The sequence below is a fragment of the Pseudophryne corroboree genome, chromosome 11 (genome assembly GCF_028390025.1).
Source record: "Pseudophryne corroboree isolate aPseCor3 chromosome 11, aPseCor3.hap2, whole genome shotgun sequence".
Classification (NCBI taxonomy): Eukaryota; Metazoa; Chordata; class Amphibia; order Anura; family Myobatrachidae; genus Pseudophryne; species Pseudophryne corroboree.
Genome location: NC_086454.1, coordinates 249701217 through 249723836, shown reverse-complemented (window position 1 = coordinate 249723836; position 22620 = coordinate 249701217). Strand labels below are relative to the sequence as shown.

The following is a 22620-nucleotide window of genomic DNA, read 5'->3' as shown; positions in this document are numbered from 1 at the left end:
TATTTAGGGTTTTATGTTAGCTTGATAACATGTAGCACATAATCTCTGTGGCCAATGACACAGACGCATCTCGAGACCTCACCCTGACATGTTTCTGGGTGTATTTTCAGCTCCAATTTTGCCTGCAGATCCAAGAAGTTAGTCCTCGTTAGTATAGTGGTGAGTATCCCTGCCTGTCACGCGGGAGACCGGGGTTCGATTCCCCGACGGGGAGAACATTGCAAGTTTTTATCAGGTTCAGAGATTCGTTGCTCAAGGTTATGGAGAATCAAAGTCCGAATCCAATTGTAGCGTGAAAAATATACCACTTGATTTTGAGAGCATAAGAAAGAACCAGAAACACCAATTGCATAGCCTCGTTTTTAGTTTGGGTATCACCCCTTGCTTTTATCTAGCATGGCATGTACTGTTTTTGTGCATTACAATATTTGCATATCATCCTCTTACAATTGGCTCATGCTGTAACGCAGGAGACAGCTATGTAGTGGACAAGTCTCTTGTGAGCTAAACCTGATTATGACATCACATCAATGAAGCAAAGCTGAAACTATTGTATGCCTACAGAGTATAGACTGAGAGAGAAGTGTCTTTTCCTATGAATTGCAGGCTAAAATGGACTTGCATCCCCTACTTTCAAAGGGAGTAACTGTATAGTAAGTGAGATAGGTAGACCGATATCATGTAAGCTTCCTGGCCATTACCGACCAGTAGAGGATAACAGAAAAAGGTTTTTAATTGAAATAACTATCTTTTTTGCAAAGTTGTATTGTAGTCTTTGTTTCAGCTGAGACAAAAATAAATCTTTTTATCTGCTTCTTATTTAGGGTTTTATGTTAGCTTGATAACATGTAGCACATAATCTCTGTGGCCAATGACACAGACGCATCTCGAGACCTCACCCTGACATGTTTTTGGGTGTATTTTCAGCTCCAATTTTGCCTGCAGATTCACCAAGTTAGTCCTCGTTAGTATAGTGGTGAGTATCCCCGCCTGTCACGCGGGAGACCGGGGTTCGATTCCCCGACGGGGAGAACATTGCAAGTTTTTATCAGGTTCAGAGATTCGTTGCTCAAGGTTATGGAGAATCAAAGTCCGAATCCAATTGTAGCGTGAAAAATATACCACTTGATTTTGAGAGCATAAGAAAGAACCAGAAACACCAATTGCATAGCCTCGTTTTTAGTTTGGGTATCACCCCTTGCTTTTATCTAGCATGGCATGTACTGTTTTTGTGCATTACAATATTTGCATATCATCCTCTTACAATTGGCTCATGCTGTAACACAGGAGACAGCTATGTAGTGGACAACTCTCTTGTGAGCTATACCTGATTATGACATCACATCAATGTAGCAAAGCTGAAACTATTGTATGCCTACAGAGTATAGACTGAGAGAGAAGTGTCTTTTCCTATGAATTGCAGGCTAAAATGGACTTGCATCCCCTACTTTCAAATGGAGTAACTGTATAGTAAGTGAGATAGGTAGACCGATATCATGTAAGCTTCCTGGCCATTACCGACCAGTAGAGGATAACAGAAAAAGGTTTTTAATTGAAATGACTATCTTTTTTGCAAAGTGGTATTGTAGTCTTTGTTTCAGCTGAGACAAAAATAAATCTTTTTATCTGCTTCTTATTTAGGGTTTTATGTTAGCTTGATAACATGTAGCACATAATCTCTGTGGCCAATGACACAGACGCATCTCGAGACCTCACCCTGACATGTTTTTGGGTGTATTTTCAGCTCCAATTTTGCCTGCAGATTCACCAAGTTAGTCCTCGTTAGTATAGTGGTGAGTATCCCCGCCTGTCACGCGGGAGACCGGGGTTCGATTCCCCGACGGGGAGAACATTGCAAGTTTTTATCAGGTTCAGAGATTCGTTGCTCAAGGTTATGGAGAATCAAAGTCCGAATCCAATTGTAGCGTGAAAAATATACCACTTGATTTTGAGAGCATAAGAAAGAACCAGAAACACCAATTGCATAGCCTCGTTTTTAGTTTGGGTGTCACCCCTTGCTTTTATCTAGCATGGCATGTACTGTTTTTGTGCATTACAATATTTGCATATCATCCTCTTAAAATTGGCTCACGCTGTAACACAGGAGACAGCTATGTAGTGGACAAGTCTCTTGTGAGCTAAACCTGATTATGACATCACATCAATGAAGCAAAGCTGAAACTATTGTATGCCTACAGAGTATAGACTGAGAGAGAAGTGTCTTTTCCTATGGATTGCAGGCTAAAATGGACTTGCATCCCCTACTTTCAAAGGGAGTAACTGTATAGTAAGTGAGATAGATAGACCGATATCATGTAAGCTTCCTGGCCATTACCGACCAGTAGAGGATAACAGAAAAAGGTTTTTAATTGAAATGACTATCTTTTTTGCAAAGTGGTATTGTAGTCTTTGTTTCAGCTGAGACAAAAATAAATCTTTTTATCTGCTTCTTATTTAGGGTTTTATGCTAGCTTGATAACATGTAGCACATAATCTCTGTGGCCAATGACACAGACGCATCTCGAGACCTCACCCTGACATGTTTTTGGGTGTATTTTCAGCTCCAATTTTGCCTGCAGATTCACCAAGTTAGTCCTCGTTAGTATAGTGGTGAGTATCCCCGCCTGTCACGCGGGAGACCGGGTTCGATTCCCCGACGGGGAGAACATTGCAAGTTTTTATCAGGTTCAGAGATTCGTTGCTCAAGGTTATGGAGAATCAAAGTCCGAATCCAATTGTAGCGTGAAAAATATACCACTTGATTTTGAGAGCTTAAGAAAGAACCAGAAACACCAATTGCATAGCCTCGTTTTTAGTTTGGGTGTCACCCCTTGCTTTTATCTAGCATGGCATGTACTGTTTTTGTGCATTACAATATTTGCATATCATCCTCTTAAAATTGGCTCACGCTGTAACACAGGAGACAGCTATGTAGTGGACAAGTCTCTTGTGAGCTAAACCTGATTATGACATCACATCAATGAAGCAAAGCTGAAACTATTGTATGCCTACAGAGTATAGACTGAGAGAGAAGTGTCTTTTCCTATGGATTGCAGGCTAAAATGGACTTGCATCCCCTACTTTCAAAGGGAGTAACTGTATAGTAAGTGAGATAGATAGACCAATATCATGTAAGCTTCCTGGCCATGACCGACCAGTAGAGGATAACAGAAAAAGGTTTTTAATTGAAATGACTATCTTTTTTGCAAAGTTGTATTGTAGTCTTTGTTTCAGCTGAGACAAAAATAAATCTTTTTATCTGCTTCTTATTTAGGGTTTTATGTTAGCTTGATACCATGTAGCACATAATCTCTGTGGCCAATGACACAGACGCATCTCGAGACCTCACCCTGACATGTTTTTGGGTGTATTTTCAGCTCCAATTTTGCCTGCAGATTCACCAAGTTAGTCCTCGTTAGTATAGTGGTGAGTATCCCCGCCTGTCACGCGGGAGACCGGGGTTCGATTCCCCGACGGGGAGAACATTGCAAGTTTTTATCAGGTTCAGAGATTCGTTGCTCAAGGTTATGGAGAATCAAAGTCCGAATCCAATTGTAGAGTGAAAAATATACCACTTGATTTTGAGAGCATAAGAAAGAACCAGAAACACCAATTGCATAGCCTCGTTTTTAGTTTGGGTGTCACCCCTTGCTTTTATCTAGCATGGCATGTACTGTTTTTGTGCATTACAATATTTGCATATCATCCTCTTAAAATTGGCTCACGCTGTAACACAGGAGACAGCTATGTAGTGGACAAGTCTCTTGTGAGCTAAACCTGATTATGACATCACATCAATGAAGCAAAGCTGAAACTATTGTATGCCTACAGAGTATAGACTGAGAGAGAAGTGTCTTTTCCTATGGATTGCAGGCTAAAATGGACTTGCATCCCCTACTTTCAAAGGGAGTAACTGTATAGTAAGTGAGATAGATAGACCGATATCATGTAAGCTTCCTGGCCATTACCGACCAGTAGAGGATAACAGAAAAAGGTTTTTAATTGAAATTACTATCTTTTTTGCAAAGTGGTATTGTAGTCTTTGTTTCAGCTGAGACAAAAATAAATCTTTTTATCTGCTTCTTATTTAGGGTTTTATGTTAGCTTGATAACATGTAGCACATAATCTCTGTGGCCAATGACACAGACGCATCTCGAGACCTCACCCTGACATGTTTTTGGGTGTATTTTCAGCTCCAATTTTGCCTGCAGATTCACCAAGTTAGTCCTCGTTAGTATAGTGGTGAGTATCCCCGCCTGTCACGCGGGAGACCGGGGTTCGATTCCCCGACGGGGAGCACATTGCAAGTTTTTATCAGGTTCAGAGATTCGTTGCTCAAGGTTATGGAGAATCAAAGTCCGAATCCAATTGTAGCGTGAAAAATATACCACTTGATTTTGAGAGCATAAGAAAGAACCAGAAACACCAATTGCATAGCCTCGTTTTTAGTTTGGGTGTCACCCCTTGCTTTTATCTAGCATGGCATGTACTGTTTTTGTGCATTACAATATTTGCATATCATCCTCTTAAAATTGGCTCACGCTGTAACACAGGAGACAGCTATGTAGTGGACAAGTCTCTTGTGAGCTAAACCTGATTATGACATCACATCAATGAAGCAAAGCTGAAACTATTGTATGCCTACAGAGTATAGACTGAGAGAGAAGTGTCTTTTCCTATGGATTGCAGGCTAAAATGGACTTGCATCCCCTACTTTCAAAGGGAGTAACTGTATAGTAAGTGAGATAGATAGACCAATATCATGTAAGCTTCCTGGCCATGACCGACCAGTAGAGGATAACAGAAAAAGGTTTTTAATTGAAATGACTATCTTTTTTGCAAAGTGGTATTGTAGTCTTTGTTTCAGCTGAGACAAAAATAAATCTTTTTATCTGCTTCTTATTTAGGGTTTTATGTTAGCTTGATAACATGTAGCACATAATCTCTGTGGCCAATGACACAGACGCATCTCGAGACCTCACCCTGACATGTTTTTGGGTGTATTTTCAGCTCCAATTTTGCCTGCAGATTCACCAAGTTAGTCCTCGTTAGTATAGTGGTGAGTATCCCCGCCTGTCATGCGGGAGACCGGGGTTCGATTCCCCGACGGGGAGAACATTGCAAGTTTTTATCAGGTTCAGAGATTCGTTGCTCAAGGTTATGGAGAATCAAAGTCCGAATCCAATTGTAGCGTGAAAAATATACCACTTGATTTTGAGAGCATAAGAAAGAACCAGAAACACCAATTGCATAGACTCGTTTTTAGTTTGGGTGTCACCCCTTGCTTTTATCTAGCATGGCATGTACTGTTTTTGTGCATTACAATATTTGCATATCATCCTCTTAAAATTGGCTCACGCTGTAACACAGGAGACAGCTATGTAGTGGACAAGTCTCTTGTGAGCTAAACCTGATTATGACATCACATCAATGAAGCAAAGCTGAAACTATTGTATGCCTACAGAGTATAGACTGAGAGAGAAGTGTCTTTTCCTATGGATTGCAGGCTAAAATGGACTTGCATCCCCTACTTTCAAAGGGAGGAACTGTATAGTAAGTGAGATAGATAGACCGATATCATGTAAGCTTCCTGGCCATTACCGACCAGTAGAGGATAACAGAAAAAGGTTTTTAATTGAAATTACTATCTTTTTTGCAAAGTGGTATTGTAGTCTTTGTTTCAGCTGAGACAAAAATAAATCTTTTTATCTGCTTCTTATTTAGGGTTTTATGTTAGCTTGATAACATGTAGCACATAATCTCTGTGGCCAATGACACAGACGCATCTCGAGACCTCACCCTGACATGTTTTTGGGTGTATTTTCAGCTCCAATTTTGCCTGCAGATTCACCAAGTTAGTCCTCGTTAGTATAGTGGTGAGTATCCCCGCCTGTCACGCGGGAGACCGGGGTTCGATTCCCCGACGGGGAGAACATTGCAAGTTTTTATCAGGTTCAGAGATTCGTTGCTCAAGGTTATGGAGAATCAAAGTCCGAATCCAATTGTAGCGTGAAAAATATACCACTTGATTTTGAGAGCATAAGAAAGAACCAGAAACACCAATTGCATAGCCTCGTTTTTAGTTTGGGTGTCACCCCTTGCTTTTATCTAGCATGGCATGTACTGTTTTTGTGCATTACAATATTTGCATATCATCCTCTTAAAATTGGCTCACGCTGTAACACAGGAGACAGCTATGTAGTGGACAAGTCTCTTGTGAGCTAAACCTGATTATGACATCACATCAATGAAGCAAAGCTGATACTATAGTATGCCTACAGAGTATAGACTGAGAGAGAAGTGTCTTTTCCTATGGATTGCAGGCTAAAATGGACTTGCATCCCCTACTTTCAAAGGGAGTAACTGTATAGTAAGTGAGATAGATAGACCAATATCATGTAAGCTTCCTGGCCATGACCGACCAGTAGAGGATAACAGAAAAAGGTTTTTAATTGAAATGACTATCTTTTTTGCAAAGTGGTATTGTAGTCTTTGTTTCAGCTGAGACAAAAATAAATCTTTTTATCTGCTTCTTATTTAGGGTTTTATGTTAGCTTGATAACATGTAGCACATAATCTCTGTGGCCAATGACACAGACGCATCTCGAGACCTCACCCTGACATGTTTTTGGGTGTATTTTCAGCTCCAATTTTGCCTGCAGATTCACCAAGTTAGTCCTCGTTAGTATAGTGGTGAGTATCCCTGCCTGTCACGCGGGAGACCGGGGTTCGATTCCCCGACGGGGAGAACATTGCAAGTTTTTATCAGGTTCAGAGATTCGTTGCTCAAGGTTATGGAGAATCAAAGTCCGAATCCAATTGTAGCGTGAAAAATATACCACTTGATTTTGAGAGCATAAGAAAGAACCAGAAACACCAATTGCATAGCCTCGTTTTTAGTTTGGGTGTCACCCCTTGCTTTTATCTAGCATGGCATGTACTGTTTTTGTGCATTACAATATTTGCATATCATCCTCTTAAAATTGGCTCACGCTGTAACACAGGAGACAGCTATGTAGTGGACAAGTCTCTTGTGAGCTAAACCTGATTATGACATCACATCAATGAAGCAAAGCTGAAACTATTGTATGCCTACAGAGTATAGACTGAGAGAGAAGTGTCTTTTCCTATGGATTGCAGGCTAAAATGGACTTGCATCCCCTACTTTCAAAGGGAGTAACTGTATAGTAAGTGAGATAGATAGACCAATATCATGTAAGCTTCCTGGCCATGACCGACCAGTAGAGGATAACAGAAAAAGGTTTTTAATTGAAATGACTATCTTTTTTGCAAAGTGGTATTGTAGTCTTTGTTTCAGCTGAGACAAAAATAAATCTTTTTATCTGCTTCTTATTTAGGGTTTTATGTTAGCTTGATAACATGTAGCACATAATCTCTGTGGCCAATGACACAGACGCATCTCGAGACCTCACCCTGACATGTTTTTGGGTGTATTTTCAGCTCCAATTTTGCCTGCAGATTCACCAAGTTAGTCCTCGTTAGTATAGTGGTGAGTATCCCCGCCTGTCACGCGGGAGACCGGGGTTCGATTCCCCGACGGGGAGAACATTGCAAGTTTTTATCAGGTTCAGAGATTCGTTGCTCAAGGTTATGGAGAATCAAAGTCCGAATCCAATTGTAGCGTGAAAAATATACCACTTGATTTTGAGAGCATAAGAAAGAACCAGAAACACCAATTGCATAGACTCGTTTTTAGTTTGGGTGTCACCCCTTGCTTTTATCTAGCATGGCATGTACTGTTTTTGTGCATTACAATATTTGCATATCATCCTCTTAAAATTGGCTCACGCTGTAACACAGGAGACAGCTATGTAGTGGACAAGTCTCTTGTGAGCTAAACCTGATTATGACATCACATCAATGAAGCAAAGCTGATACTATTGTATGCCTACAGAGTATAGACTGAGAGAGAAGTGTCTTTTCCTATGAATTGCAGGCTAAAATGGACTTGCATCCCCTACTTTCAAATGGAGTAACTGTATAGTAAGTGAGATAGGTAGACCGATATCATGTAAGCTTCCTGGCCATTACCGACCAGTAGAGGATAACAGAAAAAGGTTTTTAATTGAAATGACTATCTTTTTTGCAAAGTGGTATTGTAGTCTTTGTTTCAGCTGAGACAAAAATAAATCTTTTTATCTGCTTCTTATTTAGGGTTTTATGTTAGCTTGATAACATGTAGCACATAATCTCTGTGGCCAATGACACAGACGCATCTCGAGACCTCACCCTGACATGTTTTTGGGTGTATTTTCAGCTCCAATTTTGCCTGCAGATTCACCAAGTTAGTCCTCGTTAGTATAGTGGTGAGTATCCCCGCCTGTCACACGGGAGACCGGGGTTCGATTCCCCGACGGGGAGAACATTGCAAGTTTTTATCAGGTTCAGAGATTCGTTGCTCAAGGTTATGGAGAATCAAAGTCCGAATCCAATTGTAGCGTGAAAAATATACCACTTGATTTTGAGAGCATAAGAAAGAACCAGAAACACCAATTGCATAGCCTTGTTTTTAGTTTGGGTATCACCCCTTGCTTTTATCTAGCATGGCATGTACTGTTTTTGTGCATTACAATATTTGCATATCATCCTCTTACAATTGGCTCATGCTGTAACACAGGAGACAGCTATGTAGTGGACAAGTCTCTTGTGAGCTAAACCTGATTATGACATCACATCAATGTAGCAAAGCTGAAACTATTGTATGCCTACAGAGTATAGACTGAGAGAGAAGTGTCTTTTCCTATGAATTGCAGGCTAAAATGGACTTGCATCCCCTACTTTCAAAGGGAGTAACTGTATAGTAAGTGAGATAGGTAGACCGATATCATGTAAGCTTCCTGGCCATTACCGACCAGTAGAGGATAACAGAAAAAGGTTTTTAATTGAAATGACTATCTTTTTTGCAAAGTGGTATTGTAGTCTTTGTTTCAGCTGAGACAAAAATAAATCTTTTTATCTGCTTCTTATTTAGGGTTTTATGTTAGCTTGATAACATGTAGCACATAATCTCTGTGGCCAATGACACAGACGCATCTCGAGACCTCACCCTGACATGTTTTTGGGTGTATTTTCAGCTCCAATTTTGCCTGCAGATTCACCAAGTTAGTCCTCGTTAGTATAGTGGTGAGTATCCCCGCCTGTCACGCGGGAGACTGGGGTTCGATTCCCCGACGGGGAGAACATTGCAAGTTTTTATCAGGTTCAGAGATTCGTTGCTCAAGGTTATGGAGAATCAAAGTCCGAATCCAATTGTAGCGTGAAAAATATACTACTTGATTTTGAGAGCATAAGAAAGAACCAGAAACACCAATTGCATAGCCTCATTTTTAGTTTGGGTGTCACCCCTTGCTTTTATCTAGCATGGCATGTACTGTTTTTGTGCATTACAATATTTGCATATCATCCTCTTAAAATTGGCTCATGCTGTAACACAGGAGACAGCTATGTAGTGGACAAGTCTCTTGTGAGCTAAACCTGATTATGATATCACATCAATGAAGCAAAGCTGAAACTATTGTATGCCTACAGAGTATAGACTGAGAGAGAAGTGTCTTTTCCTATGGATTGCAGGCTAAAATGGACTTGCATCCCCTACTTTCAAAGGGAGTAACTGTATAGTAAGTGAGATAGATAGACCGATATCATGTAAGCTTCCTGGCCATTACCGACCAGTAGAGGATAACAGAAAAAGGTTTTTAATTGAAATGACTATTTTTTTTGCAAAGTGGTATTGTAGTCTTTGTTTCAGCTGAGACAAAAATAAATCTTTTTATCTGCTTCTTATTTAGGGTTTTATGTTAGCTTGATAACATGTAGCACATAATCTCTGTGGCCAATGACACAGACGCATCTCGAGACCTCACCCTGACATGTTTTTGGGTGTATTTTCAGCTCCAATTTTGCCTGCAGATTCACCAAGTTAGTCCTCGTTAGTATAGTGGTGAGTATCCCCGCCTGTCACGCGGGAGACCGGGTTCGATTCCCCGACGGGGAGAACATTGCAAGTTTTTATCAGGTTCAGAGATTCGTTGCTCAAGGTTATAAAGAATCAAAGTCCGAATCCAATTGTAGCGTGAAAAATATACCACTTGATTTTGAGAGCATAAGAAAGAACCAGAAACACCAATTGCATAGCCTCGTTTTTAGTTTGGGTGTCACCCCTTGCTTTTATCTAGCATGGCATGTTCTGTTTTTGTGCATTACACTATTTGCATATCATCCTCTTAAAATTGGCTCACGCTGTAACACAGGAGACAGCTATGTAGTGGACAAGTCTCTTGTGAGCTAAACCTGATTATGACATCACATCAATGAAGCAAAGCTGAAACTATTGTATGCCTACAGAGTATAGACTGAGAGAGAAGTGTCTTTTCCTATGGATTGCAGGCTAAAATGGACTTGCATCCCCTACTTTCAAAGGGAGTAACTGTATAGTAAGTGAGATAGATAGACCAATATCATGTAAGCTTCCTGGCCATGACCGACCAGTAGAGGATAACAGAAAAAGGTTTTTAATTGAAATGACTATCTTTTTTGCAAAGTTGTATTGTAGTCTTTGTTTCAGCTGAGACAAAAATAAATCTTTTTATCTGCTTCTTATTTAGGGTTTTATGTTAGCTTGATAACATGTAGCACATAATCTCTGTGGTCAAAGACACAGACGCATCTCGAGACCTCACCTTGACATGTTTTTGGGTGTATTTTCAGCTCCAATTTTGCCTGCAGATTCACCAAGTTAGTCCTCGTTAGTATAGTGGTGAGTATCCCCGCCTGTCACGCGGGAGACCGGGGTTCGATTCCCCGACGGGGAGAACATTGCAAGTTTTTATCAGGTTCAGAGATTCGTTGCTCAAGGTTATGGAGAATCAAAGTCCGAATCCAATTGTAGCGTGAAAAATATACCACTTGATTTTGAGAGCATAAGAAAGAACCAGAAACACCAATTGCATAGCCTCATTTTTAGTTTGGGTATCACCCCTTGCTTTTATCTAGCATGGCATGTACTGTTTTTGTGCATTACAATATTTGCATATCATCCTCTTACAATTGGCTCATGCTGTAACACAGGAGACAGCTATGTAGTGGACAAGTCTCTTGTGAGCTAAACCTGATTATGACATCACATCAATGTAGCAAAGCTGAAACTATTGTATGCCTACAGAGTATAGACTGAGAGAGAAGTGTCTTTTCCTATGAATTGCAGGCTAAAATGGACTTGCATCCCCTACTTTCAAAGGGAGTAACTGTATAGTAAGTGAGATAGATAGACCGATATCATGTAAGCTTCCTGGCCACGACCGACCAGTAGAGGATAACAGAAAAAGGTTTTTAATTGAAATTACTATCTTTTTTGCAAAGTGGTATTGTAGTCTTTGTTTCAGCTGAGACAAAAATAAATCTTTTTATCTGCTTCTTATTTAGGGTTTTATGTTAGCTTGATAACATGTAGCACATAATCTCTGTGGCCAATGACACAGACGCATCTCGAGACCTCACCCTGACATGTTTTTGGGTGTATTTTCAGCTCCAATTTTGCCTGCAGATTCACCAAGTTAGTCCTCGTTAGTATAGTGGTGAGTATCCCCGCCTGTCACGCGGGAGACCGGGGTTCGATTCCCCGACGGGGAGAACATTGCAAGTTTTTATCAGGTTCAGAGATTCGTTGCTCAAGGTTATGGAGAATCAAAGTCCGAATCCAATTGTAGCGTGAAAAATATACCACTTGATTTTGAGAGCATAAGAAAGAACCAGAAACACCAATTGCATAGCCTCGTTTTTAGTTTGGGTGTCACCCCTTGCTTTTATCTAGCATGGCATGTACTGTTTTTGTGCATTACAATATTTGCATATCATCCTCTTAAAATTGGCTCACGCTGTAACACAGGAGACAGCTATGTAGTGGACAAGTCTCTTGTGAGCTAAACCTGATTATGACATCACATCAATGAAGCAAAGCTGAAACTATTGTATGCCTACAGAGTATAGACTGAGAGAGAAGTGTCTTTTCCTATGGATTGCAGGCTAAAATGGACTTGCATCCCCTACTTTCAAAGGGAGTAACTGTATAGTAAGTGAGATAGATAGACCAATATCATGTAAGCTTCCTGGCCATGACCGACCAGTAGAGGATAACAGAAAAAGGTTTTTAATTGAAATGACTATCTTTTTTGCAAAGTGGTATTGTAGTCTTTGTTTCAGCTGAGACAAAAATAAATCTTTTTATCTGCTTCTTATTTAGGGTTTTATGTTAGCTTGATAACATGTAGCACATAATCTCTGTGGCCAATGACACAGACGCATCTCGAGACCTCACCCTGACATGTTTTTGGGTGTATTTTCAGCTCCAATTTTGCCTGCAGATTCACCAAGTTAGTCCTCGTTAGTATAGTGGTGAGTATCCCCGCCTGTCATGCGGGAGACCGGGGTTCGATTCCCCGACGGGGAGAACATTGCAAGTTTTTATCAGGTTCAGAGATTCGTTGCTCAAGGTTATGGAGAATCAAAGTCCGAATCCAATTGTAGCGTGAAAAATATACCACTTGATTTTGAGAGCATAAGAAAGAACCAGAAACACCAATTGCATAGACTCGTTTTTAGTTTGGGTGTCACCCCTTGCTTTTATCTAGCATGGCATGTACTGTTTTTGTGCATTACAATATTTGCATATCATCCTCTTAAAATTGGCTCACGCTGTAACACAGGAGACAGCTATGTAGTGGACAAGTCTCTTGTGAGCTAAACCTGATTATGACATCACATCAATGAAGCAAAGCTGAAACTATTGTATGCCTACAGAGTATAGACTGAGAGAGAAGTGTCTTTTCCTATGGATTGCAGGCTAAAATGGACTTGCATCCCCTACTTTCAAAGGGAGGAACTGTATAGTAAGTGAGATAGATAGACCGATATCATGTAAGCTTCCTGGCCATTACCGACCAGTAGAGGATAACAGAAAAAGGTTTTTAATTGAAATTACTATCTTTTTTGCAAAGTGGTATTGTAGTCTTTGTTTCAGCTGAGACAAAAATAAATCTTTTTATCTGCTTCTTATTTAGGGTTTTATGTTAGCTTGATAACATGTAGCACATAATCTCTGTGGCCAATGACACAGACGCATCTCGAGACCTCACCCTGACATGTTTTTGGGTGTATTTTCAGCTCCAATTTTGCCTGCAGATTCACCAAGTTAGTCCTCGTTAGTATAGTGGTGAGTATCCCCGCCTGTCACGCGGGAGACCGGGGTTCGATTCCCCGACGGGGAGAACATTGCAAGTTTTTATCAGGTTCAGAGATTCGTTGCTCAAGGTTATGGAGAATCAAAGTCCGAATCCAATTGTAGCGTGAAAAATATACCACTTGATTTTGAGAGCATAAGAAAGAACCAGAAACACCAATTGCATAGCCTCGTTTTTAGTTTGGGTGTCACCCCTTGCTTTTATCTAGCATGGCATGTACTGTTTTTGTGCATTACAATATTTGCATATCATCCTCTTAAAATTGGCTCACGCTGTAACACAGGAGACAGCTATGTAGTGGACAAGTCTCTTGTGAGCTAAACCTGATTATGACATCACATCAATGAAGCAAAGCTGATACTATAGTATGCCTACAGAGTATAGACTGAGAGAGAAGTGTCTTTTCCTATGGATTGCAGGCTAAAATGGACTTGCATCCCCTACTTTCAAAGGGAGTAACTGTATAGTAAGTGAGATAGATAGACCAATATCATGTAAGCTTCCTGGCCATGACCGACCAGTAGAGGATAACAGAAAAAGGTTTTTAATTGAAATGACTATCTTTTTTGCAAAGTTGTATTGTAGTCTTTGTTTCAGCTGAGACAAAAATAAATCTTTTTATCTGCTTCTTATTTAGGGTTTTATGTTAGCTTGATAACATGTAGCACATAATCTCTGTGGCCAATGACACAGACGCATCTCGAGACCTCACCCTGACATGTTTTTGGGTGTATTTTCAGCTCCAATTTTGCCTGCAGATTCACCAAGTTAGTCCTCGTTAGTATAGTGGTGAGTATCCCCGCCTGTCACGCGGGAGACCGGGGTTCGATTCCCCGACGGGGAGAACATTGCAAGTTTTTATCAGGTTCAGAGATTCGTTGCTCAAGGTTATGGAGAATCAAAGTCCGAATCCAATTGTAGCGTGAAAAATATACCACTTGATTTTGAGAGCATAAGAAAGAACCAGAAACACCAATTGCATAGCCTCGTTTTTAGTTTGGGTATCACCCCTTGCTTTTATCTAGCATGGCATGTACTGTTTTTGTGCATTACAATATTTGCATATCATCCTCTTACAATTGGCTCATGCTGTAACACAGGAGACAGCTATGTAGTGGACAAGTCTCTTGTGAGCTATACCTGATTATGACATCACATCAATGTAGCAAAGCTGAAACTATTGTATGCCTACAGAGTATAGACTGAGAGAGAAGTGTCTTTTCCTATGAATTGCAGGCTAAAATGGACTTGCATCCCCTACTTTCAAATGGAGTAACTGTATAGTAAGTGAGATAGGTAGACCGATATCATGTAAGCTTCCTGGCCATTACCGACCAGTAGAGGATAACAGAAAAAGGTTTTTAATTGAAATGACTATCTTTTTTGCAAAGTGGTATTGTAGTCTTTGTTTCAGCTGAGACAAAAATAAATCTTTTTATCTGCTTCTTATTTAGGGTTTTATGTTAGCTTGATAACATGTAGCACATAATCTCTGTGGCCAATGACACAGACGCATCTTGAGACCTCACCCTGACATGTTTTTGGGTGTATTTTCAGCTCCAATTTTGCCTGCAGATTCACCAAGTTAGTCCTCGTTAGTATAGTGGTGAGTATCCCCGCCTGTCACGCGGGAGACCGGGGTTCGATTCCCCGACGGGGAGAACATTGCAAGTTTTTATCAGGTTCAGAGATTCGTTGCTCAAGGTTATGGAGAATCAAAGTCCGAATCCAATTGTAGCGTGAAAAATATACCACTTGATTTTGAGAGCATAAGAAAGAACCAGAAACACCAATTGCATAGCCTCGTTTTTAGTTTGGGTGTCACCCCTTGCTTTTATCTAGCATGGCATGTACTGTTTTTGTGCATTACAATATTTGCATATCATCCTCTTAAAATTGGCTCACGCTGTAACACAGGAGACAGCTATGTAGTGGACAAGTCTCTTGTGAGCTAAACCTGATTATGACATCACATCAATGAAGCAAAGCTGAAACTATTGTATGCCTACAGAGTATAGACTGAGAGAGAAGTGTCTTTTCCTATGGATTGCAGGCTAAAATGGACTTGCATCCCCTACTTTCAAAGGGAGTAACTGTATAGTAAGTGAGATAGATAGACCGATATCATGTAAGCTTCCTGGCCATTACCGACCAGTAGAGGATAACAGAAAAAGGTTTTTAATTGAAATGACTATCTTTTTTGCAAAGTGGTATTGTAGTCTTTGTTTCAGCTGAGACAAAAATAAATCTTTTTATCTGCTTCTTATTTAGGGTTTTATGTTAGCTTGATAACATGTAGCACATAATCTCTGTGGCCAATGACACAGACGCATCTCGAGACCTCACCCTGACATGTTTTTGGGTGTATTTTCAGCTCCAATTTTGCCTGCAGATTCACCAAGTTAGTCCTCGTTAGTATAGTGGTGAGTATCCCTGCCTGTCACGCGGGAGACCGGGGTTCGATTCCCCGACGGGGAGAACATTGCAAGTTTTTATCAGGTTCAGAGATTCGTTGCTCAAGGTTATGGAGAATCAAAGTCCGAATCCAATTGTAGCGTGAAAAATATACCACTTGATTTTGAGAGCATAAGAAAGAACCAGAAACACCAATTGCATAGCCTCGTTTTTAGTTTGGGTGTCACCCCTTGCTTTTATCTAGCATGGCATGTACTGTTTTTGTGCATTACAATATTTGCATATCATCCTCTTAAAATTGGCTCACGCTGTAACACAGGAGACAGCTATGTAGTGGACAAGTCTCTTGTGAGCTAAACCTGATTATGACATCACATCAATGAAGCAAAGCTGAAACTATTGTATGCCTACAGAGTATAGACTGAGAGAGAAGTGTCTTTTCCTATGGATTGCAGGCTAAAATGGACTTGCATCCCCTACTTTCAAAGGGAGTAACTGTATAGTAAGTGAGATAGATAGACCAATATCATGTAAGCTTCCTGGCCATGACCGACCAGTAGAGGATAACAGAAAAAGGTTTTTAATTGAAATGACTATCTTTTTTGCAAAGTGGTATTGTAGTCTTTGTTTCAGCTGAGACAAAAATAAATCTTTTTATCTGCTTCTTATTTAGGGTTTTATGTTAGCTTGATAACATGTAGCACATAATCTCTGTGGCCAATGACACAGACGCATCTCGAGACCTCACCCTGACATGTTTTTGGGTGTATTTTCAGCTCCAATTTTGCCTGCAGATTCACCAAGTTAGTCCTCGTTAGTATAGTGGTGAGTATCCCCGCCTGTCACGCGGGAGACCGGGGTTCGATTCCCCGACGGGGAGAACATTGCAAGTTTTTATCAGGTTCAGAGATTCGTTGCTCAAGGTTATGGAGAATCAAAGTCCGAATCCAATTGTAGCGTGAAAAATATACCACTTGATTTTGAGAGCATAAGAAAGAACCAGAAACACCAATTGCATAGACTCGTTTTTAGTTTGGGTGTCACCCCTTGCTTTTATCTAGCATGGCATGTACTGTTTTTGTGCATTACAATATTTGCATATCATCCTCTTAAAATTGGCTCACGCTGTAACACAGGAGACAGCTATGTAGTGGACAAGTCTCTTGTGAGCTAAACCTGATTATGACATCACATCAATGAAGCAAAGCTGATACTATTGTATGCCTACAGAGTATAGACTGAGAGAGAAGTGTCTTTTCCTATGAATTGCAGGCTAAAATGGACTTGCATCCCCTACTTTCAAATGGAGTAACTGTATAGTAAGTGAGATAGGTAGACCGATATCATGTAAGCTTCCTGGCCATTACCGACCAGTAGAGGATAACAGAAAAAGGTTTTTAATTGAAATGACTATCTTTTTTGCAAAGTGGTATTGTAGTCTTTGTTTCAGCTGAGACAAAAATAAATCTTTTTATCTGCTTCTTATTTAGGGTTTTATGTTAGCTTGATAACATGTAGCACATAATCTCTGTGGCCAATGACACAGACGCATCTCGAGACCTCACCCTGACATGTTTTTGGGTGTATTTTCAGCTCCAATTTTGCCTGCAGATTCACCAAGTTAGTCCTCGTTAGTATAGTGGTGAGTATCCCCGCCTGTCACACGGGAGACCGGGGTTCGATTCCCCGACGGGGAGAACATTGCAAGTTTTTATCAGGTTCAGAGATTCGTTGCTCAAGGTTATGGAGAATCAAAGTCCGAATCCAATTGTAGCGTGAAAAATATACCACTTGATTTTGAGAGCATAAGAAAGAACCAGAAACACCAATTGCATAGCCTTGTTTTTAGTTTGGGTATCACCCCTTGCTTTTATCTAGCATGGCATGTACTGTTTTTGTGCATTACAATATTTGCATATCATCCTCTTACAATTGGCTCATGCTGTAACACAGGAGACAGCTATGTAGTGGACAAGTCTCTTGTGAGCTAAACCTGATTATGACATCACATCAATGTAGCAAAGCTGAAACTATTGTATGCCTACAGAGTATAGACTGAGAGAGAAGTGTCTTTTCCTATGAATTGCAGGCTAAAATGGACTTGCATCCCCTACTTTCAAAGGGAGTAACTGTATAGTAAGTGAGATAGGTAGACCGATATCATGTAAGCTTCCTGGCCATTACCGACCAGTAGAGGATAACAGAAAAAGGTTTTTAATTGAAATGACTATCTTTTTTGCAAAGTGGTATTGTAGTCTTTGTTTCAGCTGAGACAAAAATAAATCTTTTTATCTGCTTCTTATTTAGGGTTTTATGTTAGCTTGATAACATGTAGCACATAATCTCTGTGGCCAATGACACAGACGCATCTCGAGACCTCACCCTGACATGTTTTTGGGTGTATTTTCAGCTCCAATTTTGCCTGCAGATTCACCAAGTTAGTCCTCGTTAGTATAGTGGTGAGTATCCCCGCCTGTCACGCGGGAGACTGGGGTTCGATTCCCCGACGGGGAGAACATTGCAAGTTTTTATCAGGTTCAGAGATTCGTTGCTCAAGGTTATGGAGAATCAAAGTCCGAATCCAATTGTAGCGTGAAAAATATACTACTTGATTTTGAGAGCATAAGAAAGAACCAGAAACACCAATTGCATAGCCTCATTTTTAGTTTGGGTGTCACCCCTTGCTTTTATCTAGCATGGCATGTACTGTTTTTGTGCATTACAATATTTGCATATCATCCTCTTAAAATTGGCTCATGCTGTAACACAGGAGACAGCTATGTAGTGGACAAGTCTCTTGTGAGCTAAACCTGATTATGATATCACATCAATGAAGCAAAGCTGAAACTATTGTATGCCTACAGAGTATAGACTGAGAGAGAAGTGTCTTTTCCTATGGATTGCAGGCTAAAATGGACTTGCATCCCCTACTTTCAAAGGGAGTAACTGTATAGTAAGTGAGATAGATAGACCGATATCATGTAAGCTTCCTGGCCATTACCGACCAGTAGAGGATAACAGAAAAAGGTTTTTAATTGAAATGACTATTTTTTTTGCAAAGTGGTATTGTAGTCTTTGTTTCAGCTGAGACAAAAATAAATCTTTTTATCTGCTTCTTATTTAGGGTTTTATGTTAGCTTGATAACATGTAGCACATAATCTCTGTGGCCAATGACACAGACGCATCTCGAGACCTCACCCTGACATGTTTTTGGGTGTATTTTCAGCTCCAATTTTGCCTGCAGATTCACCAAGTTAGTCCTCGTTAGTATAGTGGTGAGTATCCCCGCCTGTCACGCGGGAGACCGGGTTCGATTCCCCGACGGGGAGAACATTGCAAGTTTTTATCAGGTTCAGAGATTCGTTGCTCAAGGTTATAAAGAATCAAAGTCCGAATCCAATTGTAGCGTGAAAAATATACCACTTGATTTTGAGAGCATAAGAAAGAACCAGAAACACCAATTGCATAGCCTCGTTTTTAGTTTGGGTGTCACCCCTTGCTTTTATCTAGCATGGCATGTTCTGTTTTTGTGCATTACACTATTTGCATATCATCCTCTTAAAATTGGCTCACGCTGTAACACAGGAGACAGCTATGTAGTGGACAAGTCTCTTGTGAGCTAAACCTGATTATGACATCACATCAATGAAGCAAAGCTGAAACTATTGTATGCCTACAGAGTATAGACTGAGAGAGAAGTGTCTTTTCCTATGGATTGCAGGCTAAAATGGACTTGCATCCCCTACTTTCAAAGGGAGTAACTGTATAGTAAGTGAGATAGATAGACCAATATCATGTAAGCTTCCTGGCCATGACCGACCAGTAGAGGATAACAGAAAAAGGTTTTTAATTGAAATGACTATCTTTTTTGCAAAGTTGTATTGTAGTCTTTGTTTCAGCTGAGACAAAAATAAATCTTTTTATCTGCTTCTTATTTAGGGTTTTATGTTAGCTTGATAACATGTAGCACATAATCTCTGTGGTCAAAGACACAGACGCATCTCGAGACCTCACCTTGACATGTTTTTGGGTGTATTTTCAGCTCCAATTTTGCCTGCAGATTCACCAAGTTAGTCCTCGTTAGTATAGTGGTGAGTATCCCCGCCTGTCACGCGGGAGACCGGGGTTCGATTCCCCGACGGGGAGAACATTGCAAGTTTTTATCAGGTTCAGAGATTCGTTGCTCAAGGTTATGGAGAATCAAAGTCCGAATCCAATTGTAGCGTGAAAAATATACCACTTGATTTTGAGAGCATAAGAAAGAACCAGAAACACCAATTGCATAGCCTCATTTTTAGTTTGGGTATCACCCCTTGCTTTTATCTAGCATGGCATGTACTGTTTTTGTGCATTACAATATTTGCATATCATCCTCTTACAATTGGCTCATGCTGTAACACAGGAGACAGCTATGTAGTGGACAAGTCTCTTGTGAGCTAAACCTGATTATGACATCACATCAATGTAGCAAAGCTGAAACTATTGTATGCCTACAGAGTATAGACTGAGAGAGAAGTGTCTTTTCCTATGAATTGCAGGCTAAAATGGACTTGCATCCCCTACTTTCAAAGGGAGTAACTGTATAGTAAGTGAGATAGATAGACCGATATCATGTAAGCTTCCTGGCCACGACCGACCAGTAGAGGATAACAGAAAAAGGTTTTTAATTGAAATTACTATCTTTTTTGCAAAGTGGTATTGTAGTCTTTGTTTCAGCTGAGACAAAAATAAATCTTTTTATCTGCTTCTTATTTAGGGTTTTATGTTAGCTTGATAACATGTAGCACATAATCTCTGTGGCCAATGACACAGACGCATCTCGAGACCTCACCCTGACATGTTTTTGGGTGTATTTTCAGCTCCAATTTTGCCTGCAGATTCACCAAGTTAGTCCTCGTTAGTATAGTGGTGAGTATCCCCGCCTGTCACGCGGGAGACCGGGGTTCGATTCCCCGACGGGGAGAACATTGCAAGTTTTTATCAGGTTCAGAGATTCGTTGCTCAAGGTTATGGAGAATCAAAGTCCGAATCCAATTGTAGCGTGAAAAATATACCACTTGATTTTGAGAGCATAAGAAAGAACCAGAAACACCAATTGCATAGCCTCGTTTTTAGTTTGGGTGTCACCCCTTGCTTTTATCTAGCATGGCATGTACTGTTTTTGTGCATTACAATATTTGCATATCATCCTCTTAAAATTGGCTCACGCTGTAACACAGGAGACAGCTATGTAGTGGACAAGTCTCTTGTGAGCTAAACCTGATTATGACATCACATCAATGAAGCAAAGCTGATACTATTGTATGCCTACAGAGTATAGACTGAGAGAGAAGTGTCTTTTCCTATGGATTGCAGGCTAAAATGGACTTGCATCCCCTACTTTCAAAGGGAGTAACTGTATAGTAAGTGAGATAGATAGACCAATATCATATAAGCTTCCTGGCCATGACCGACCAGTAGAGGATAACAGAAAAAGGTTTTTAATTGAAATGACTATCTTTTTTGCAAAGTTGTATTGTAGTCTTTGTTTCAGCTGAGACAAAAATAAATCTTTTTATCTGCTTCTTATTTAGGGTTTTATGTTAGCTTGATAACATGTAGCACATAATCTCTGTGGCCAATGACACAGACGCATCTCGAGACCTCACCCTGACATGTTTTTGGGTGTATTTTCAGCTCCAATTTTGCCTGCAGATTCACCAAGTAAGTCCTCGTTAGTATAGTGGTGAGTATCCCCGCCTGTCACGCGGGAGACCGGGGTTCGATTCCCCGACGGGGAGAACATTGCAAGTTTTTATCAGGTTCAGAGATTCGTTGCTCAAGGTTATGGAGAATCAAAGTCCGAATCCAATTGTAGCGTGAAAAATATACCACTTGATTTTGAGAGCATAAGAAAGAACCAGAAACACCAATTGCATAGCCTCGTTTTTAGTTTGGGTATCACCCCTTGCTTTTATCTAGCATGGCATGTACTGTTTTTGTGCATTACAATATTTGCATATCATCCTCTTACAATTGGCTCATGCTGTAACACAGGAGACAGCTATGTAGTGGACAAGTCTCTTGTGAGCTAAACCTGATTATGACATCACATCAATGTAGCAAAGCTGAAACTATTGTATGCCTACAGAGTATAGACTGAGAGAGAAGTGTCTTTTCCTATGGATTGCAGGCTAAAATGGACTTGCATCCCCTACTTTCAAAGGGAGTAACTGTATAGTAAGTGAGATAGATAGACCAATATCATGTAAGCTTCCTGGCCATGACCGACCAGTAGAGGATAACAGAAAAAGGTTTTTAATTGAAATGACTATCTTTTTTGCAAAGTGGTATTGTAGTCTTTGTTTCAGCTGAGACAAAAATAAATCTTTTTATCTGCTTCTTATTTAGGGTTTTATGTTAGCTTGATAACATGTAGCACATAATCTCTGTGGCCAATGACACAGACGCATCTCGAGACCTCACCCTGACATGTTTTTGGGTGTATTTTCAGCTCCAATTTTGCCTGCAGATTCACCAAGTTAGTCCTCGTTAGTATAGTGGTGAGTATCCCCGCCTGTCACGCGGGAGACCGGGTTCGATTCCCCGACGGGGAGAACATTGCAAGTTTTTATCAGGTTCAGAGATTCGTTGCTCAAGGTTATGGAGAATCAAAGTCCGAATCCAATTGTAGCGTGAAAAATATACCACTTGATTTTGAGAGCATAAGAAAGAACCAGAAACACCAATTGCATAGCCTCGTTTTTAGTTTGGGTGTCACCCCTTGCTTTTATCTAGCATGGCATGTACTGTTTTTGTGCATTACAATATTTGCATATCATCCTCTTAAAATTGGCTCACGCTGTAACACAGGAGACAGCTATGTAGTGGACAAGTCTCTTGTGAGCTAAACCTGATTATGACATCACATCAATGAAGCAAAGCTGAAACTATTGTATGCCTACAGA

At 40.3% G+C, this 22620-nt stretch overlaps 24 non-coding genes across 24 annotated transcripts; all 24 read left to right on the top strand.

Annotated features, from left to right (window-relative positions):
• Window positions 1–142: 142 nt before the first annotated feature.
• On the top strand, window positions 143–214 carry TRNAD-GUC (transfer RNA aspartic acid (anticodon GUC)). Its single transcript has one exon. It is a non-coding gene; the product is annotated as a tRNA-Asp (tRNA).
• Window positions 215–959: 745 nt separating this feature from the next.
• Window positions 960–1031, top strand: TRNAD-GUC (transfer RNA aspartic acid (anticodon GUC)). Its single transcript has one exon. It is a non-coding gene; the product is annotated as a tRNA-Asp (tRNA).
• Window positions 1032–1776: 745 nt separating this feature from the next.
• TRNAD-GUC (transfer RNA aspartic acid (anticodon GUC)) lies at window positions 1777–1848 on the top strand. Its single transcript has one exon. It is a non-coding gene; the product is annotated as a tRNA-Asp (tRNA).
• A 1561-nt stretch (window positions 1849–3409) lies between these two features.
• TRNAD-GUC (transfer RNA aspartic acid (anticodon GUC)) lies at window positions 3410–3481 on the top strand. The gene has a single exon. It is a non-coding gene; the product is annotated as a tRNA-Asp (tRNA).
• A 745-nt stretch (window positions 3482–4226) lies between these two features.
• Window positions 4227–4298, top strand: TRNAD-GUC (transfer RNA aspartic acid (anticodon GUC)). Its single transcript has one exon. It is a non-coding gene; the product is annotated as a tRNA-Asp (tRNA).
• Window positions 4299–5043: 745 nt separating this feature from the next.
• TRNAD-GUC (transfer RNA aspartic acid (anticodon GUC)) lies at window positions 5044–5115 on the top strand. The gene has a single exon. It is a non-coding gene; the product is annotated as a tRNA-Asp (tRNA).
• Window positions 5116–5860: 745 nt separating this feature from the next.
• On the top strand, window positions 5861–5932 carry TRNAD-GUC (transfer RNA aspartic acid (anticodon GUC)). Its single transcript has one exon. It is a non-coding gene; the product is annotated as a tRNA-Asp (tRNA).
• Window positions 5933–6677: 745 nt separating this feature from the next.
• TRNAD-GUC (transfer RNA aspartic acid (anticodon GUC)) lies at window positions 6678–6749 on the top strand. Its single transcript has one exon. It is a non-coding gene; the product is annotated as a tRNA-Asp (tRNA).
• Window positions 6750–7494: 745 nt separating this feature from the next.
• TRNAD-GUC (transfer RNA aspartic acid (anticodon GUC)) lies at window positions 7495–7566 on the top strand. Its single transcript has one exon. It is a non-coding gene; the product is annotated as a tRNA-Asp (tRNA).
• A 745-nt stretch (window positions 7567–8311) lies between these two features.
• Window positions 8312–8383, top strand: TRNAD-GUC (transfer RNA aspartic acid (anticodon GUC)). The gene has a single exon. It is a non-coding gene; the product is annotated as a tRNA-Asp (tRNA).
• A 745-nt stretch (window positions 8384–9128) lies between these two features.
• Window positions 9129–9200, top strand: TRNAD-GUC (transfer RNA aspartic acid (anticodon GUC)). The gene has a single exon. It is a non-coding gene; the product is annotated as a tRNA-Asp (tRNA).
• Window positions 9201–10761: 1561 nt separating this feature from the next.
• Window positions 10762–10833, top strand: TRNAD-GUC (transfer RNA aspartic acid (anticodon GUC)). The gene has a single exon. It is a non-coding gene; the product is annotated as a tRNA-Asp (tRNA).
• A 745-nt stretch (window positions 10834–11578) lies between these two features.
• TRNAD-GUC (transfer RNA aspartic acid (anticodon GUC)) lies at window positions 11579–11650 on the top strand. Its single transcript has one exon. It is a non-coding gene; the product is annotated as a tRNA-Asp (tRNA).
• Window positions 11651–12395: 745 nt separating this feature from the next.
• On the top strand, window positions 12396–12467 carry TRNAD-GUC (transfer RNA aspartic acid (anticodon GUC)). Its single transcript has one exon. It is a non-coding gene; the product is annotated as a tRNA-Asp (tRNA).
• Window positions 12468–13212: 745 nt separating this feature from the next.
• Window positions 13213–13284, top strand: TRNAD-GUC (transfer RNA aspartic acid (anticodon GUC)). The gene has a single exon. It is a non-coding gene; the product is annotated as a tRNA-Asp (tRNA).
• A 745-nt stretch (window positions 13285–14029) lies between these two features.
• On the top strand, window positions 14030–14101 carry TRNAD-GUC (transfer RNA aspartic acid (anticodon GUC)). The gene has a single exon. It is a non-coding gene; the product is annotated as a tRNA-Asp (tRNA).
• A 745-nt stretch (window positions 14102–14846) lies between these two features.
• On the top strand, window positions 14847–14918 carry TRNAD-GUC (transfer RNA aspartic acid (anticodon GUC)). The gene has a single exon. It is a non-coding gene; the product is annotated as a tRNA-Asp (tRNA).
• A 745-nt stretch (window positions 14919–15663) lies between these two features.
• On the top strand, window positions 15664–15735 carry TRNAD-GUC (transfer RNA aspartic acid (anticodon GUC)). The gene has a single exon. It is a non-coding gene; the product is annotated as a tRNA-Asp (tRNA).
• Window positions 15736–16480: 745 nt separating this feature from the next.
• On the top strand, window positions 16481–16552 carry TRNAD-GUC (transfer RNA aspartic acid (anticodon GUC)). Its single transcript has one exon. It is a non-coding gene; the product is annotated as a tRNA-Asp (tRNA).
• A 745-nt stretch (window positions 16553–17297) lies between these two features.
• TRNAD-GUC (transfer RNA aspartic acid (anticodon GUC)) lies at window positions 17298–17369 on the top strand. Its single transcript has one exon. It is a non-coding gene; the product is annotated as a tRNA-Asp (tRNA).
• A 745-nt stretch (window positions 17370–18114) lies between these two features.
• On the top strand, window positions 18115–18186 carry TRNAD-GUC (transfer RNA aspartic acid (anticodon GUC)). Its single transcript has one exon. It is a non-coding gene; the product is annotated as a tRNA-Asp (tRNA).
• Window positions 18187–19747: 1561 nt separating this feature from the next.
• On the top strand, window positions 19748–19819 carry TRNAD-GUC (transfer RNA aspartic acid (anticodon GUC)). The gene has a single exon. It is a non-coding gene; the product is annotated as a tRNA-Asp (tRNA).
• A 745-nt stretch (window positions 19820–20564) lies between these two features.
• Window positions 20565–20636, top strand: TRNAD-GUC (transfer RNA aspartic acid (anticodon GUC)). Its single transcript has one exon. It is a non-coding gene; the product is annotated as a tRNA-Asp (tRNA).
• A 745-nt stretch (window positions 20637–21381) lies between these two features.
• Window positions 21382–21453, top strand: TRNAD-GUC (transfer RNA aspartic acid (anticodon GUC)). The gene has a single exon. It is a non-coding gene; the product is annotated as a tRNA-Asp (tRNA).
• Window positions 21454–22620: the final 1167 nt, after the last annotated feature.